The sequence below is a fragment of the Podarcis gaigeae genome, assembly GCF_964106915.1.
Source record: "Podarcis gaigeae genome assembly, chromosome: 6".
Lineage (NCBI taxonomy): Eukaryota > Metazoa > Chordata > Lepidosauria > Squamata > Lacertidae > Podarcis > Podarcis gaigeae.
The window spans coordinates 58,870,864-58,889,229 of record NC_139682.1 but is presented as its reverse complement, the minus strand read 5'-3'; the positions used below and the strand labels follow the sequence as shown (position 1 = coordinate 58,889,229).

At 41.1% G+C, this 18,366-nt stretch overlaps 1 protein-coding gene across 2 annotated transcripts in view; it reads left to right on the top strand.

The window, feature by feature from the left end:
- DAB1 (DAB adaptor protein 1) overlaps positions 1–18,366 on the top strand; it is a 654,787-nt gene that overhangs the window by 228,385 nt on the left and 408,036 nt on the right. For both annotated transcript variants that reach the window (XM_083742749.1, XM_083742751.1), the window contains one exon: positions 7,768–7,939. The gene's annotated coding sequence lies outside the window, so the exon portion shown is untranslated. The remainder of the gene's footprint in view (positions 1–7,767; positions 7,940–18,366) is intronic.

The following is an 18,366-nucleotide window of genomic DNA, read 5'->3' as shown; positions in this document are numbered from 1 at the left end:
GCAAATGTGGATTGAGACTTTTAAAAAAAGCTAAAGAAGCAAGAAGAAACAGTCAGTCTTCTCACACCATTAGCCCAAGGATTTGGGGAAAATATATCCCAGCTCCTTCAGTTTTGGGGCCGCTTTTTTTCATCCCATGCCCCAAGACTGGTAGACAACATCTGAGCTGAAAATTTTGGCTCAGCACTGGATATACTGAAAGTAGGGAGGGAAACCTTATATGGGATGACATTTCCTGTAATTATGCTTACATATGAAAGAAGTGGACCATTTCTTTCTCACCAGTTATTAATCAAAAATAGAAGCAAAATCTGTGTTTATTATTAGCATAAATCTGGCGTCCTTCCCTCTCCCCATCCCACTTGGCTTTCTTCACACATTTCCATCTGACCTGGTTATTCCCATATCCCCCATTTAGCCGGCTACATTGTTGGGTTTAACCAGCCTTGCCCAATAAATAATAGAAAGTTCTCCTGCTTGAATGACCCCACAACAAACAGCATAGAAGCACTGTGTCACAATGCATCTGGATATCAGGGCGCCAGGTGACAGCTATGCATTTTGCCCAATCCCTGCTTATAAGGCTGGGAATTTGTGGTCTCGGAGAAATGCATTTGGTGTGAAAACATGTGCTATTTTCAGAAGATTGTGTCAGAATCAACAGGAAGATGTTTTGTGTGTGTGTGTTTACATTTAATGCAAATTATAGCAGCACAAGCCTCTTTTATTGTTGCATGAAAAGCTTTCAAAATCTGCTTTCATTTGCTACTATATTTAAATTTCAAAAGCTTCAGTGTGCTAAAGATTTTCCTTTTGTGCATCTCCATGGCATTGGAAAAGAGACAAAGCAGAGATACTGCCTGTATGCATTGGACCAATAAGAGACTATGAATAACTGGCCCAACAATTGCTGGTGGTGATACTAACAGGGAGAGGGGTGTGATGAGCTTGGTCTGAAACCACGGACAGGTGTAAGCTGAAAGCCCATTCCTGTCTTTTATAATTTGAACATTATGTTCTTATAATAAATCACAGATACAATCATTTATCAAATGTTGTTGTTATTCCAGACTCCCATTCCACCCTCTACTACTCCTATGTTTTATCTGCTACTCTTAAAACTGCCATTCACTAAACCCTTGACAGACTGATTCCTTGATAGAATGAAACCAATCATTCTTTGATAAAATGACCCCAATCTAGCTGAACTGTAGCAGTGCATTACACTTGTGGCAAAGCCTCTGCCCTCTGTTATGCTCACTGAGCTCCACTTTTTTCTGATGTAGGAGCTGCATACACAGGAAAAACCTGACCATATAACAGGAAAGTACTTGCCTACAGATACAGTCTCAAGTTTTCTGCATCTTCTAACCAACTGATGGATGTCCAGTCTCTATCTTCATGTGTGATCCTTATAGCTACTATTCCCAGGTTACATCTGCTGTTCATTTTGGAATGTAGTTTATCCATCAGTGCTCTATATGTTTGGACACCTCTTAAGATATAGTCATGAAATTGGGCACAATGGTTCCTGAGACTGCTGAGCAAGTTTCTGCCTATGTTTTGATACCACCAGACCCTCTATGTGTCCCTATTTTCCAGGGACATCCCTGATTTAGATAAGCCATCCCGGTTTCTGATTTGATCCCAGAATGTCCCTGGGATGCTCCTATTTTCATTGGAGAAATGTTGGAGGGTATGGAGTTATCTGACCCCCAAGACGTCAGAAGGCAATCATGCATAGGGAAGTTTTTTTTAAAAAAATGTTTATTTATATTATTATGCTTTTATGTATGTTTGGAAGCTGCCCAGAGTGGCTGGGGCAACCCAGTAAGATGTGTGGGGGTATAAATAGTAAAATTAACATTATGGAATGGGACGTCCCTATTTCCACTGGAGAAATGTTGGAGCGTATGTAGCACTGGATACCATTTTGAATCAGGATGGTGCACTGTGCCTTAAAAGCTGCAGTGATTTGGACCTGTTAATAAACCATCACAAAATTTGGCATGATGGTTCCCAAGATCAAGGAGCAGGTTATGACATATGTTTGCCTACAACGGGAGTCTATTTTGAATCAAGATGGCCAACTCTAGTATTTCTGAACTGGACACCTTTTAAGATATTGTAACAGCCATGCCCCCACCAGAGAAATCTTCCTCAGAGGATGACTTGTCACTCCTCAAAGTAGATGTTACAGAGGATAAGGCTGCTTCAGTGGACTGTGTGACAGGGCAAGGGGAGTTGGAGCCTTCAGCGCTCACAGCCACCTCTACAAGACACAAAGGGCCCTTGTACAGAATCAGATGTCAAATGTGAGCCTGGGAAATGTGGAGTCCTGGTGCATAAAGGTGCCAGTCCAGTCAGTTGCCAGCGTGCCCTTGGGAGTAAGGGACTACTCTGGAAAAAGCTGCTCCTTATTAGTAGACCAAACTCTCTAGGCAATCCAGGTGGCCTGCAGTGGGGCTCTGAGAGCTCATAGTTCAAAGCCTTCAGTTCCTGGGAGAGAGTGCTAAAACAACATTCTGCTCTGTCTGTGGGATTGGCTTTGGTTTTGGGGGGTTTTTTTGTTTGTTTTTTTGAAAAAACTGAATAGCAAAAACAATGGCACTGAAAAACAAATATTTTTGTACACATGTACTGCAGAAACCCTGAAGATATTGGCATAAAGCTAACAGCCATCATTTTCTTTACAGTATTTTTGTGAACGTTTACTTGGTGAGAGTTTATTTTGTTTCTAGTTAAAAATTCTTGTTCCTGTTCTGTCTTTATTAGTCATTATTCCAAATATGTAAATAATACTGTGATGTGGGTAGTGTGTGTCTTGCAGAATCTTTTTTATTTGTCTAAAGAATAAAGACACTGAAAGCAAAAGAATCTACTTTTGATTGCCCTATTGATAAATGAATTTGCTGGGGGAACTTTTCCACAGTGGTCGCAAAGCATAATTTTTAATACTAGAACTCTAGGTTTAAGTCAGTTGTAGTTTACCATTGTTGTGAAATAATCAGTCTGGATGTTGCAAATTCCTTACAGTTAATATATTCATTAATATTATCAAAAATTAGATAATAAATACTTTGGGTTTTGACAGCCCTTGGCTTCTTTCTATTCTATGGGTGGGCATTCTGATTAGAGGTGTGCATTCATTTTAAAAATGAATGAATGAGCCTCATTCATTCATTGCTTGTTACAGAAAATGAATGAAAATATGAACAAATAACAAATAAAAATCCATTCATTATTTTTGCCTATAAAATGAAGATCCTTTGTCTAACATGTATGAAATTTGGAAGGTTTGGTAACTTTTGGTTTGGTAGTAAAGTAGCTGATATTGCAGTTTGCATAAATAATACAGAAGTTACAAGCTGCAGGAGATTGGCTGGATGCGCTATTGAGAAAGAACCTAAAGGACAAATGAACTAATGCATAAATTCAATTCCATAATATGGAAAATAAAATTAATTAAAGTATAAAATGAATGTAAAAATTACACACCCCCACACCCATATACCCCCCCCCCCAGAGAGAGAAACAGAGCTATATATTTATATATTTCATATTCCAAACTTGCATCTAATCTAATATGTTTCACCTTCATCCCCCACACTTTATGTGAGATGAACATGAAATTTGGGTTCTAAGAGTACCAGAGTGCTGTTAGTTCTCATGGAAAAATCCTGTTGTGATTTCTGAATGCCTCCTGCAGGAAGCTAGATAACACTGCAGTTTTGATTTGCAAAAAAGCACAATTTCTTTGGGCTGAAGAACCTATTGATGTATTTAGGCACCATGTTTAATGCATACTATTGACTAGATTCCAGAGGAAAAAATGTAGCCTGCATTGTGTGCGCTACAAAGGAAAAAGGCACTTGTGCTTGGCACATCTGCTTCCATCTGCTTTATCGCAAATCTATTGGCCTGCTTTGTGATTCTTTCTCTTTCTGTCCTGGAAGATTTATTTGTGTTCTAATGTCATGCTGCAGTTTGCATTGGTGGCTATGTCATTCATATTTGTGTGTGTGTGTGTGTGTGTGTGTGTGTGTGTGAGAGAGAGAGAGAGAGAGAGAGAGAGAGAGAGAGAGAGAGAGAGAGAGAGCTCTGTTAGTTAGAGTGTGGTGCTGATAATGCCAAGGTTGGGACAGCTGCAAAGTCCTGCATTGCAGGGGACTGGACTAGATGATTCTCAGGTTCATTTCCAACTCTACAATTCTATGATTCTGTGACACAAACTCAGCACTTTGGCTATAGATTTATATTCACTCTGCAGCCACAAAATATAAAGGAACATTCAGCTGTAGGTGCAATCACTGGGCCTGGGAGCGGCCGCCGAGACCACATAACACCAGTCTTGAAAGACCTACACTGGCTCCCAGTACGTTTCCGAGCACAATTCAAAGTGCTGGTGCTGACCTTTAAAGCCCTAAATGGTCTCAGTCCAGTATACATGAAGGAGCGTCTCCACCTCCATCATTCAGCCCGGACACTGAGGTCCAGTGCTGAGGTCCTTCTGGTGGTTCCGTCACTGCAAGAAGTCAAGTTACAGGGAACCGGGCAGAGGGCCTTCTTGGTAGTGGCACTCACCCTGTGGAACGCCCTCCCACCAGATGTCAAAGAGAAAAACAACTACCAGACTTTTAGAAGACATCTGAAGGCAGCCCTCTTTAGGGAAGTTTTTAATGTTTAATAGATTATTGTATTTTTATATTCTGTTGGAAGCCGCTCAGAGTGGCTGGGGAAACCCAGCCAGATGGACGGGGTATAAATTATTATTATTATTATTATTATTATTATTATTATTATTATTCAAGATGAAAGGAGGTAGAATATACTTTAACACATCATCCCCACCAACAGTTTAATAAGATCTGCAAATTCAAGAAATCCAGGCCTGCAACCCAATTTCATTTGTTTTAGTTTTGAGTGATCCCATAACCAGGCCTCATCCTACCACCCCTTTCTTTAAGGCTAAGCTTAAAGGCCACCTTTAAGCCATTCCACATATCATGCAGAATGATCACTCCCACTAGCTGCAAGCTTAAATGGCAAGAACTATTGGGATTGGAGCCAAACGAGAAACAAAAGGGGGTATCAGAAAGCTCTAGTATAGGCAATGTTGAGATTTACATATTTTAAAAATATGGAAAGGCGACAAAAACCCACCTCAAAAAAGCCTAGCGAGGACTGAGAATGGCGATTGAGGGTGGCACTGTGGTCTAAACCAATGAGCCTCTTGGGCTTACCAATCAGAAGGTCAGCAGTTCAAATCCCTGCAACAGGGTGAGCTCCCGTTGCTCTGTCCCAGCTCCTGCCAACCTAGCAATTCGAAAGCTTGCCAGTGCAAGTAGATAAACAGGCAAGTAGATAAATGCGGTGGGAAGGTAAATGGCATTTCCGTGCGTTCTGGTTTCCGTCACGGTGTTCTGTTGCACCAGAAGCAGTTTAGTCATGCTGGCCATATGACTCGGAAAGCTGTCTGTGGACAAACACCGGCTCCCTTGGCCTGAAAGCAAGATGAACACCACAACCCCATAGTCACCTTTGACTGGACTTAATCGTCCAGGGGTCCTTTACCTTTACCTGTACCAGTGTGTATAAAAAATTGACCTGTACAAAGAATTAACACTGAAGATTTATGTGCCAAAAATTGGTATTAATGCATAACTAATTAAGCACCCCAAGGGGCCATGTTCACATTCAAGTATTTCATAAGTTTTATATCCAGTTATAAGGATGAAGAAATGGGATTTGATATTTTGAAGTTATTTTGCAAACTTATTTCTTCAGATGGGTCATTTACAGTGTGCTTAAGTCCCGACTTCCACTGCACTACCCTGTGGTCTATAACAATGATGAACTGTACACACTGGAATGTCAGACCTTGTAAAACTGCAGGCTTTTATGTTGGTTGTTTGACTTGGCTAAGTGTATGGCTGCCACACTACATGGTATTTCTGTTTTTTAGTCTAATGGGAATAGCCTGGATTGTTTTCACCTGCCACAAGGAGCAAATGTCAACACGGTGTATTCAGGGAAAAAACCAGCATCTCAACACTAGGAACATAGTGCTGATTTGACAATTGGCATTAGATTCTCAAACACTGTCCTTGCAGCAGGTGGCTTGGAATATGTGAGCATTTGTTTTAAATTGTCAGTGGACTAACCTACATTCAAGCTGCCCCCCTCCAGTGTATGATAACAGTTTTAATCTATGTGTGCATTTAAGAAACATTGCACAACAAAACACCTTCAAGAGAGGCTCTGTAAGTTAAATTCCTCCATATTCTTAGGTCATGTCTTGCCAACATTCAGGGTAGGAACCATTTCATTAGTTTTGCTGCCCGACATGTAAAACGCTAAAGACAAATTTATCAGCAGCATCTTTGTAGGATATGTCTGCCTCAACACTGACCTATAATCAAGAAAGATTGGAATTTTGACATTTGCTAGCTGTTTAAAACCTCTCTTTTGATGATAAAGTGGAGAAAGTTGAAAGCCCTCATTTGTGCTTTGATCTAATAAAGAATGTAATTCCAATAGCCAGCTAGTGACTAAACTCTCCCCCCACTGGCCTTTTTCTAGACAGCTTTTAAGGCATTGTATAATAAAATAGATACTATCTTGTGATGTATTGAATGAACCTTCTGAAACACAGAACATTCAAAACAACAGCTAAATGTTTCAAATCAATGATACAAGGAAATTGAGGTGGGCTGGAAAACAATATTTTCTATCCTCTTTTGTGGTCATCGTGTTGTTGTTTTAAAAGCAGTTATTTGAATACACACACTCCAGGCCTGAAGTAGCCCAGAATTTAATTTACTGAGTTATTAACTAGTGCTTAAGCATGATAAGAGCCTGTGCCGAAGAATGAAGCCATATTAAGTATGAATATGAATTGTTAATACTTCATTATTCAACTTATGCCTGTTAGCTCAATTGGTATCTATTTCCTTCTGCCCTGGGGTGATTTATTTGTTGCCAACAACCGTTTGTCTGGTGGGTGGCAATTGAAATAGCACTCATTGGGCCATATGAAAAGCAATTTCTTAAGCATTCCTAGTGCTGGAATTGGAAATGTTTCATTCATAAAGTCAGACTGTACATTCCTAATGAACCCAGGGACAGTGTGCAAATGAAGGTCAGGGGTGGGGAAACTGTGCCTTCCAGGTGTTGATAGACTCAAGCTCAGCTGGTATGGTCACTGATCAGGGATTATGGAAGCTATAGTCCAATGACATTGGGAGTAGCACAAGTTCCCAATATCTGGTCTAGGAACAAGGTCTTTCATGGGTGCTCCAGACCAGCCTTCCCCACCTGTGGCCCTCCAGATGTTTTGGATGATAAATCTCATCTTCCCTGACAATAAAACATCTGGGGGGCATGGCTGCCTTAGCATAGACAGCTTTGCTCTATAGAATGAATATTCATGAGGGTGAATCACCATCACAGTGCCAGGCTGTGCCCTAGCCTATGCACACAATACACAAACACACCTACCTCACTCTCCACATAATCACCCAGCCTGATCTTCAAATGTTCCTGACAATATTGAGAGAGAGCCCCATGCATATAAGATGTGCATGAGCTGGAGCCTGCCATTGCAAGGCAAAACTCATATGTGCGTTCTACACAGATCAAATGTCAGAATAGAGCTATTTGTCTACTAAGTTAAAACCTGCTCTTTTTGGTTCCAGACAAAATATGTGAACATGTCCTTTTTCTTCACTTTCTCCCCTCCACTGCCCACTTCCCTTTTCTTTGCAGAATATCCATATGTGTGAAGACACTCTGGTTGCAGACATCATAGGATTTTGGTCATCACTTCATAACTGATGTTCTTTCGGTTGACTTTGGGCTATACTTCTAGAATTTCGAAGAGCTCTGAATGTTTGGTAACATCAACTGTGGTAGCCAGCATCACACAGAATTGCAGCAGGTAGGCAATTATGTAACATGAGGTATTGTGATTTTATATATATAAAATATTGCTGCTTTGTTTCCACATTCTGTTATTTTAGTGTTACGCTGAATTTCACAGTGAAAGTTGCCATTTTTGTTGAGTGCAACAATGTCTATGGAAAAGAAAATCTAACCTTCTACTTTGTGTGCATTTTTTCCTATCTACTTGCATTCATTGTCTCCCAAATCTGATGCTGTCTTGGGAGTGGTGAAAGGAATGAAAATCCATTGTTCAGATAATTTTATTGTTGCTGCTATGACATGCATCTGTGACAGACATATGAAGAAAGCAAAGGGTTACTATCAGTTTGCTTCAGCTGCCTGTGTGTAAGCATTTTGTCATTTACTGAACTATTTTTAGCTAAAAGAGAAATGAAATTATCACACTGCTTAGTGCTACTCACATAATAAGAAATGTGAATTATTTACATATACAGTACCAGTCATTTGCAGTAAGAATATGCATTGCACAGTTCATGACATGCCTGCTTCTTCCTATGTGGATTATACCAAATAAATGTTGAGAATCTAGATGAATATGCACAGGAAAAAAATGTGGACTGTTTGTCATATGAAGTATATAGTTTTGGACCCTATAATCTTATCTGAGCTTTTGCTCGAAAATGAACTTACAAAGTGTTCATACTTGTAAAGTAATAGTTACTAAGTTAACACCTGCAACTTTTCTGGACTTTTAAAGTGATGATTTTAAAGTATGCCACTTTCTTATTGCTTTCTTGTTAAAAGCGATTTGATATTTGAAAATGACCAGGGCATTTGCAATCATTATTGACTTTATTTTGCATATAAGCCCAGGGGTAGCCTTAGCTTTCAGTCTGACCTGCTTTGTCACACAGTTAATAAGGAGATTAGTGCAGTTGGATAAACAGAGGTTTTTTTGTTTTTGTAAAGCTAGTTTCACTTGGGCTTTAAGCCTAGCAGCAGATGTGTTTAAAATGCTGTTTGGGCAACTGAAAAGGAGGGCATGTGTTCAATGGCATGTAGAACAAAGTTCAACCCTCAATGGAGTTTGTTGGTATTTCTTATGCTACTATCCACAGTAAAAATGACCCTAAGGCTACACCATAGTGCATGAGAATGATTGACAGGTCTGCAATTAAAATGCAGGAGATGCTTTTTGACCTGCATGCAAGATCTCTGTCTTGACCTTTGAACAACCCCTGATATTTTAGCATTAAATGTGCAGCACTCATAAACTATAGTTATACTTGGTTTCTGAATAAAGTGCACATCTTGGAGTAGCTGAGTAAGTGGTCAGGTGTGTTATCTCTGAACTGCTGGTTCCCCATATGAATTCAAGTATAGAAATCAAAGTTAATTTTCTGAAGGGTTTGGTATGATAGTTAAAAGCCAGGAGACTGGGGGATTAAGAAGGAAGAGATGAAGAGACTAAACATACTGATTAAAGTCTCATGCTGCTCATCTATTTATGTGATTCATTTGGGTTTTTTTAATGTCTACCCCACCTTATTTTTCCACCAGTCTATCTGGATTCCTGTTGCTTTAGCATAAATCACTACAGTGGCCTGAGCTGGCACCCTGAGGACTGATTGTAGCTAATTCATGCCATTTAAGCTTAGACATTCAGGACATCATGCAAACTAGTCATACGGTCAAAATAGAGTTTTAATTAACATTTGTGTTTGAGATAATGGGCATGGGCTAATGGGGTGTGTGTATGTGTGCTGGTGAAAAATCTAGATAATCAAGATAGTAAAGCTGTATATTGTGTGTGTGTGTGTGTGTGTGTGTGTGTGTGTGTGTGTGTTTCTGCAATATTTTAAATAATGCTGTAGAATTTATTAGCTGAGACATAACTGCAAGAGGAAATGACAATTGCTCTTCATGACTTTTATCTCGGCTGTTAACCCACTGACTTCAATACTTTTTTTTTTATCTTGCCTGTTTTCAGAATATGCTATATTCAGGCATGTACGAGGGTCACACAATTAGAGGAAATATATATATAATGTTCCTTATTTTGTCTCCTGGAAGATCTTCTAAATTTATTCAGATTCCCCCCGCCCCATGTTATATAATTATCCTGTGTCCATTAGGCTGGCTGTGATCCATCTTTTTTTCTAGGAGATAGCCAGGAGGTGCTGAAAATAGATAACTCAGCTGTAGCATTCAGTATAAAGCTGGTGAAATAGACCAGAAAAGTCTTCCCTTTGTGAGAACTTGGTTGTCTAAGAAGACTGGGCCTCCTTACAAGTACACTGGGTTACCTGGAAAGGATTTGGGATTCTTGCTTTGTTGAAGTCCTTCAGGGAACGTAGAAACTGCTTATGGCACATCTGTCAAGCCAAAGTCTTTACTTGTTTTTTTCTAACAGCTTGAAAAAGATCCTGCTGCAGTACCAGGCCATCTGTGAGCCTCTACTGCTTTGGGCTTTTATACCTGTAGCCTCTGCAGTTGTAACAAAACTGCAGCTCTTGTCTTCTAACTTCTCAGCCTTTCATCGTGATGTCATTGCGCAGGATGCATAGTTAATCTCAAGTTTCCTGCTACTCAGAGAAGCTTCGCTGTCCTGGCATAGATGCATGTTCATATGCTTTTAAAGCACAACATGCCAGGGAGTAATTCAGCAAATGGCCTGCATGCAGCTTTATGGCATAAGAAGTTCCACTCATTTTCCCCTTGCCTGGGTAGGGACTGCAGCACACTGACAGAGCCATGCTTTGTGTGCAGAGTGTCCCAGGTTTGGTGCCTGACATCTGCACCTAAAGGGATCAAAGCAGTAAGCAATGAGAAACATCTCTCCTTGAGATGTCGAAGCGCAGTTGCCAGTTGTCAGCACTGGCAATCTGGGCTAGATGGACAAATAACCTGACCTAATAAAAAGCAACTTTCCATGAACCTTATAGAGGCTTTTAGGGAACCTGAAATGGTTTGAGTGGCTGCAAACTGCTAGTCCAGTTGCAGAGAGGTAGTGATATGGTATACCAAAAGGGATGAGTTTTCTGCAAGCAGCAGGAGGAAACGAAGGAGAGGATTTGTGTGATGTGTTGTTTGCTGAGACTTACCTGTGTTCTGCCCTTTTGAGTCTCAGGAGGACTAGAGGCTGAGTTGCAACACCCCTAAATGAAAGGACGAATGGTTGATTCCACTTCGTATTCTTTTAAAAATATCCTGGGGACTATTAGGGGCAGAAAAGGATAAAGCCAAAAAGCTCAGAGGGACTATTGGTATTGAATGAAGCTCCCCAGTATAGCTGCAACAACCGACAGCTGAATAATCACTAAACAGACCCTCTACTATAGCTTCACAGTTGCAGAGCTTTAGTTAAGATCAAGATAATCTATTTTTTAACTTACTTAATGAAGGCTTCTCCTGGTGTGGTGGTTACTGTCTGCCTGAAGCACTTGGGCAGCTCATTGTACAAAACACCTAAATATGCAGCTGGGTATCATCATGATTTGGCTTCTCAGTAGCAACTACACCACTGGGAAACATATGACCCTAAGAGGCATTTTGTGTGTGACTGCTCTTCCGTTCTAGCGTTCTCTACTCCAATATATTCACCAAAGAATGAACCTGGTCTTCTGTTGGACAGGATTAATCAAATTAGGATGTAGTGTACATTTGTACAGTGGTACCTCGGGTTACAGACGCTTCAGGTTACAAACTCCGCTAACCCAGAAATAGTGCTTCAGGTTAAGAACTTTGCTTCAGGATGAGAACAGAAATCGTGCTCTGGCAGCACGGCGGCAGTGGGAGGCCCCATTAGCTAAAGTGGTGCTTCAGGTTAAGAACAGTTTCAGGTTAAGAACGGTCCACCGAAACGAATTAAGTACTTAACCCGAGGTACCACTGTACAAGCTTCAACTCTTCCTACTTAACAATCTGAACTTTCCCCCAACCAATCTGATAGATTTATCACGGTCTCTGCTTCATTAGTGTTAGTTCCTAAAGTAGCCTGGATTGAGCTTCCCACCCTGCTGGGTCTCTGGAAGTTCTATCTTTGTTTGGACTAGAAACAGACACATACTGTCTTTGGTCAATTCATGTTCAAAGGCACCGTGCAGTGTGCAGCCTGCCATTTCACACATGACAGCTGCCGTGGTGTATTTTGAGCCATTGATAACACATTGTCAGGCAATGATGTTCTGTCTAATATATCTTTAATTGAAGCTGTATATACACTAATCCATTTGTAGCATAAAAACGTAGGCTCCCCGGCTCCCATCTGCAATTGTTCATGTTTGTCCTCAACATGCTGCTTTCAATCTAGATAAATTTTAGACACTGCTGTCCTCAAGGAAGGTTGTGGTAATTTGATACACATTTGAGAAGCCCTTGGCTTGATTGGGTTATCCATGCTTTTTCTTCCCTGGAGATGCCCCAGGTGAGTCAAGAAGGAAGTTATGATTGCGATCTTGGTATATGTCCCCACCCCCATAATGTCATTGGGTACAGGTGTGGCTACACCCCCATAACTGAAATTATGGTACAACTTTGGACATATTGTGCAGAATCAACCTGCAATGAGCTTTCCTTTTTGGAATGAAACCAGTTTCTCAAGAAATACTTTTAAGGGGGCAAAAAATATGCAAAACACCAAGAATGTCTTTGGACTATGTATAGAGAGAAAAACACAAGGAATTGGTCTCTGTTGATTCTAGAATAAAATGCTGTGTGCATGCAGCCCATAGAACAGGAAAAAGCAGTCTTTGCTCTTCAGTCAGTGGAGGGCTGGCCACTGAAGGATAAATGAATATATGCTATAGCAGCATGAAACAATGTGGAATATTGGGGAGAGATGTCTTGGCAGCAGTGATCCTTTTCATGGGAACCCCACCTGTGTTCCATTTTCCAAATGCTACTACAATCCATGGCTACTCAACTTGCCTAGTTCTCTTCAGGGTGTTTTGTTTTGTTTTGTTTAAATGTGTTTATATTTCTGCAAACCTTCGGGTTTCCCTGAGCATGTTTCTCAACAACCTTATTTTGGCTGCAATCCTGTTGGCACTCAATGCGAGAGTTTACTATTAGGAGTGATATTATGCCTGGAATATTCATAATGTATATACCAGTGGATGCTCTGGCTGGAAGAGCTGCTTACCTAGTAGGCAGCATAATGCTAACTACTTTACAATGACTTGTTATGGGGTTTTATTTTAATTGTTGTTAAGCCACTCTGAGCAGAGACAATGCATTGTAAGGGTGGAATATAAATCTTCTGAGAGATTTACACACACACACTCCATGCTGATATGAAATGAAAGATTGTGTTTTAATTTATTTTTGCCCAGTTCAGCATATAAGTATTGGAGCAGGGGATGTAAGACAAATGTTTTCTGTAAAGTGGCCATTCAGATTCATTGCAAACTGGGGACCTGGGACCAGCTGACATAATAGTAGTCCTGCTTTCAGCCAACATGGACCATAGTTGTTAAGAGTGTTTAATGTAAAATAATTGTCTGTGACTGGTCTGGAAGGCAAATTCTCTGATAAGAAATGACTCCCACTAAGCCGAGAGCTTGATAGAGGGAATGCCAATTGATTATATTGTTACAATCTCTTGCTCTGTCAATGATAATTAGTGTCAGTAATTGCTGGAGGGTAGACCAGTACTGGTCAGGACTCCTGCCATCTTTAGGAAATAAATCTATAACGGTTAAACTTTCTGTACTGGATTTTTTTGTGACGTATGCAATGCAGATCAAGTTAACTAAAAGGCTCCTATCATATGCTCTAGTGGCCATTATAAAATACAGGCTATATTAATATAACTGTGTAAGGCTAGGGACTGCACTCATGCCCATGCTGCTCACCCTTCCCTGCTACCCCACTCAGATTAATCCCCTAGAGCAGCATTTCTCAACCTTAGAGCCCCAGATATTGTTGGACCACAACTCCCATCATCCCTAGCTAGCAGGACAAGTGGGTAATGGGAGCTGTAGTCCAACAACATCTGAGGACGCAAGGTTCCAAATGCTGCACTAGAGCTTTTCCCTCTCACTCCATGCAGCTGTTTAGGTCACTTCCCACCTTCCCAACACCATTTCTGAAGCCACAACTCTTCTCTATTTTGTAGTTCTGCTTTGTGCCCATTTTCACTTCACCCACATGTCCACATCTCCCCTGCCACTCCTTTTGTGCATCCCCACATGCCCACAAACCAGCATCTTCCTCCTCCCACACATTGCAACTGCTACGAGGGTCGTTCATTAAAGATTTCCCCTGACCCACTTCCGGTTATCGTAGAAGGATAAAATTGCACATGTATAATGATACATCTCTCCATAGATAACATGGTAATTTGTAGCTCTGAACTCTTAGCGAGTGCTAATGTGGAGTAACCTCTGATAATGGAACCAGTTGAATGCAGAGCGGTTATCAGGTTCCTGTACTTGAAAGGGCACACCCTTGAAAGGGTTGAACGGGAGACGTACGATGAGATAAAAGGGGCTTATGGGGAGGATGCCCCATAGTATGACGTAGTCAAGCACTGGCATTGTCAGTTCAAGTGTGGTCGGACTTCAGTGGAATAGCTCCCATTCCTGGGTGACCACAGTCCACCATTGATGAAGACATCATCTGGCAAGTGGAGGACACCATTTTGGAGGATCAGCACATAACTGTTCACCAACTAGTTGCAGATGTCAAGATCAGTGTGGGCTCTGTAGAAAAAAACATCCATGGCCATTTGCACATGGGAAAAGTGTCCACACCATGGGTTCCCCGGCTGCTGATGCCTTTCCAGAAGCAGGAATGAGTCACATTCTCACAGGCTCTTTTGGCCACGTGTCATGAAAACCATGATGACTTCTTCGCCAGACTAATTACAGTAGTAGCTCGGGTTACATACGCTTCAGGTTACATATGCTTCAGGTTACAGACTCCGCTAACCCAGAAATAGTGCTTCAGGTTAAGAACTTTGCTTCAGGATGAGAACAGAAATCGTGCTCCAGCGGTGCGGCAGCAGCAGGAGGCCCCATTAGGTAAAGTGGTGTTTCAGGTTAAGAACAGTTTCAGGTTAAGTACGGACCTCCGGAAATGAATTAAGTACTTAACCCGAGGTACCACTGTACTCAGGACAAAACATGGGTCCATCATTATGACTCAGAGACTAAATCCCAGTCCAAACAATGGAAGTACTCTGTCATACCACCTCCAAAGTAGGCACATGTCCAACTGTCAGTGGGCATGGTCATGCTCACAATCTTTTGGGACCAGCGCAGAGTAGTGATGGTGGATTTCCTGGCAAAGGGTACCACAATTCCTGGGACATACTATGCTTCACTGCTGCAGAAATTGCGGAAGGCCATCAAAATCGAGAGGCGTGGTATGCCGACCAAAGGTATCCGCCTCCTGCAGGATAACGCCCCGGTTCACAACTCACATGTTGCTCAGACGGAAGCACAGTCCTGTGGCTATGAAATCCTTCCTCACCCCTCATATTCTGCTGACCTCACACCATTACAAATCTTCCAACAGGAGCTGTGCAGTGATGATCTTACATATTTATTATATACAGAGAAAGGGAAGGGTTAAGGTTATGTTGTCACATCATATGAACCTAAGACAGAGAGTGAAGCCATTATCAAAGGGATGTTCCCCAACCGTCTTTGACGAAATGAGGGTATCTGTGGGAGTCACAGAACTGGGACTGAAAAATCAGGCTTTGTTCAAACAGAAGGTAGTGCATGCACTGAAATAATCCTAGAAATGACAGGAACAAATGCTTGATTATTATTATTTAAGTAATGTCGGCCCTATTCAAAATAATGCTTGAGGATTCAAGCTATAAAGGGAGCCTGGTGCAGGAGAGTCTGTATGTGTACAGATCCACTCCAATGTCCCCATGTATACTTAGCCCTCTCCCAACATTTGCACATTCAGTGTGAAATTTTGTGCTTCGAAATTTTGCAGAATGACACACACCTTCAGATGTCATTTCTAGCAGAGTTGGTAGCACTGAATCAGAAGCAAGTGGGAGGGAAGGACGCAGTAACTTCTTCAGGGTGATGAAGCTATTACCGCTCATCAGGGTAAGCACCAATCAACACCAACCAATCAGCTCAGCAGAGCTCCTGATTGGTGTGCAGGGTTTAACATGCTGGTATTCCCATTTATTTTGCTTTATTTATAACATTTCTGGCCAGGCCTTCACTGGAAGGTCCCTGGGCAGATTACAATGATCCTATAAAAGAAAATAATACCATTCCAATTATAGCACAAATAAAATGGTTCCAAATGGAGTAGAACAGTATAAATTTTGCAAAAGAGGTGGGTCCTTCAAAACAAAACAGCTTAACTGTCCATGACCAGGTTTAGAAGCAGGTCTTCAGTGAAAGCTGTATGATGAAGATGTTAGGTGCACATTGATGCAGAGGAAATCCCACAATTTAGGGAGCTGCCACAGAGAAAGCTCTCTCCTGGGCTGCCATTCACCACACTTTTGAGGTTGGTAGAACTACCAAGAAGGACCCTCTACAGATCTTCACCTTACCAAGAAGGTCAGTATAGTTGTGTCCTTAATAGGGGAGCTTGATCATAGTGATAGTGCCTAGGTAGGTAGAATGAAGAGGGCAGATATGCTGCAAGCATTCTCAATCCCTATAGCTGCTTTTGGCTCTGTCCCTGAGTTCAGCATGCATCTTCAGGATGTGAATTTCTCCTGGAAGTGCAGTTCTGTCAATTCAAAGGAATGTGTTACGCAGACCTGAATCCTACAAAAAGCTTTAAAAGAAAACAAGAAATGTTGGCAGTTCCCTTTTGGAAATGGCAATTGGGGAATGATGGGTTAAAACACGCTTTTAACTGTCACGTTTATCATTATTGGGGACAGTGGCCAAGAGACCTGCCAGTACATGAATCATATGCTTTATTGCTATCTCATATAAATGCTACTGTTGCCAAGCTTCACTTCTTAGGCTCAGTTTTGACATATTTGTCTTCTGCTCCTTTGGGTTTGTATGAGCCCACCCTGAGTTCATTTAACTGGTAGGCACTGGGCTCTAGGCTTGCCCAGTCTTGTATAAAGAATGCTTCTTGAATGTATTGTACCTTTTAACTAATTTGTTAGTCTAAGTAGGGATGGGGTATGTGGGTTGAGGGGGGAGAGGGAGGTGAAGGCTCAGTGGAGTGTTGAGATAGAATCCTGAAGCGAGCAATAGAAGAGCCACTTACTGGATAATGGATTGATAACTACAGCAGAATGTACCGTATCTGTATCAAGTTCAGTGCCTTTGTAGATACAACTGGGGAAATTGTACAGGACGTGGCTTGCTCAACCACGAAGAAAAGAGGGAAATGAAAACCAGAGATAAAAGCTCCATGAATGCAGCATAGCGGGGGACGGGATCACAGAATGTAGCAATACTAGTGTTTAGGAAGTCCTATTTGGGGGCAATAAGGAATTTAGTGAGGTACAATGCAAGGAAGCGTTCAAGGCAGAAAAAAAGCAGCCAATGTGGTTTTAAGCAGAAACTGTTCAAAGGCCTGGGGTTAAGAAACAGATAGGGAAGGCAGTGAGACAAGAATAGACAGGTAAAGCTCACAGGGGAAAGATAAGGACAGACAGCAAAAGCCATTAATGTTAGAGAAAGAGAACTAAGGACACCAAGAATCACTTTCAAAATTAGATTCCATCAGAGGAAAACAGAACAAGAAGGAACTCGGAGAGAATCTATATGCAGAGGAAATGTCATTAACATAAATAGATGGTGCGTTTTGTTAACACTATTTTACTGAGGTAGTTTTTAAAGAAGGAAATACGTTCATGAAGAATAGGATATGGTTTCGAACTGGGAGTCACAAACAATATTGCTTGCTTTATTGGTAAAAAAAAGAAGCAGCTACATAAACAGCCAAGATTTAGGGCATCATAAATTGGGAGTCACAACTCCACTGGGTTTACAGAAATGAAAAGGTGGGAGATGAAAGAAGATAGTATAAGGAAAGGGGGCATATGAAAGCAAGGTGCAGAAATGTCACAGTGCTTATAAGAAAGTAGTGTAGATCAGGCAATTATGCTTGGTGAAGTTTCTAGATTGGAAGTGAAGCTCTTTCAATTTTAGGGGGAAAGGCAACTCAATAATAATTTTTTAAAAAACAGTGTTTTAACATACTATGGTCATCTTTAGGTTTAAACATGCATGTAGACTGTTCACAAGATTTGGGAAACAGCCCAATCTCTTCTGGCTCTTCTGAGTCAATTCAATTCATTATTCAGGTCATAATCTGACTCGTAAATCTATGCTCTGTTGAATATAACAGGGAATCTAAAAGCGGCTCTAACTTAGCTTTTCATAGAAGTGGATGGAATTTGCAGACAAAGGAGCCCACCCACAGTAGATTATCCAGTTTTTTTGTACATTGAACTTAATTTTAAAAACAAGAACATGATCTATTTTTTATTATCTGTCAGGATTT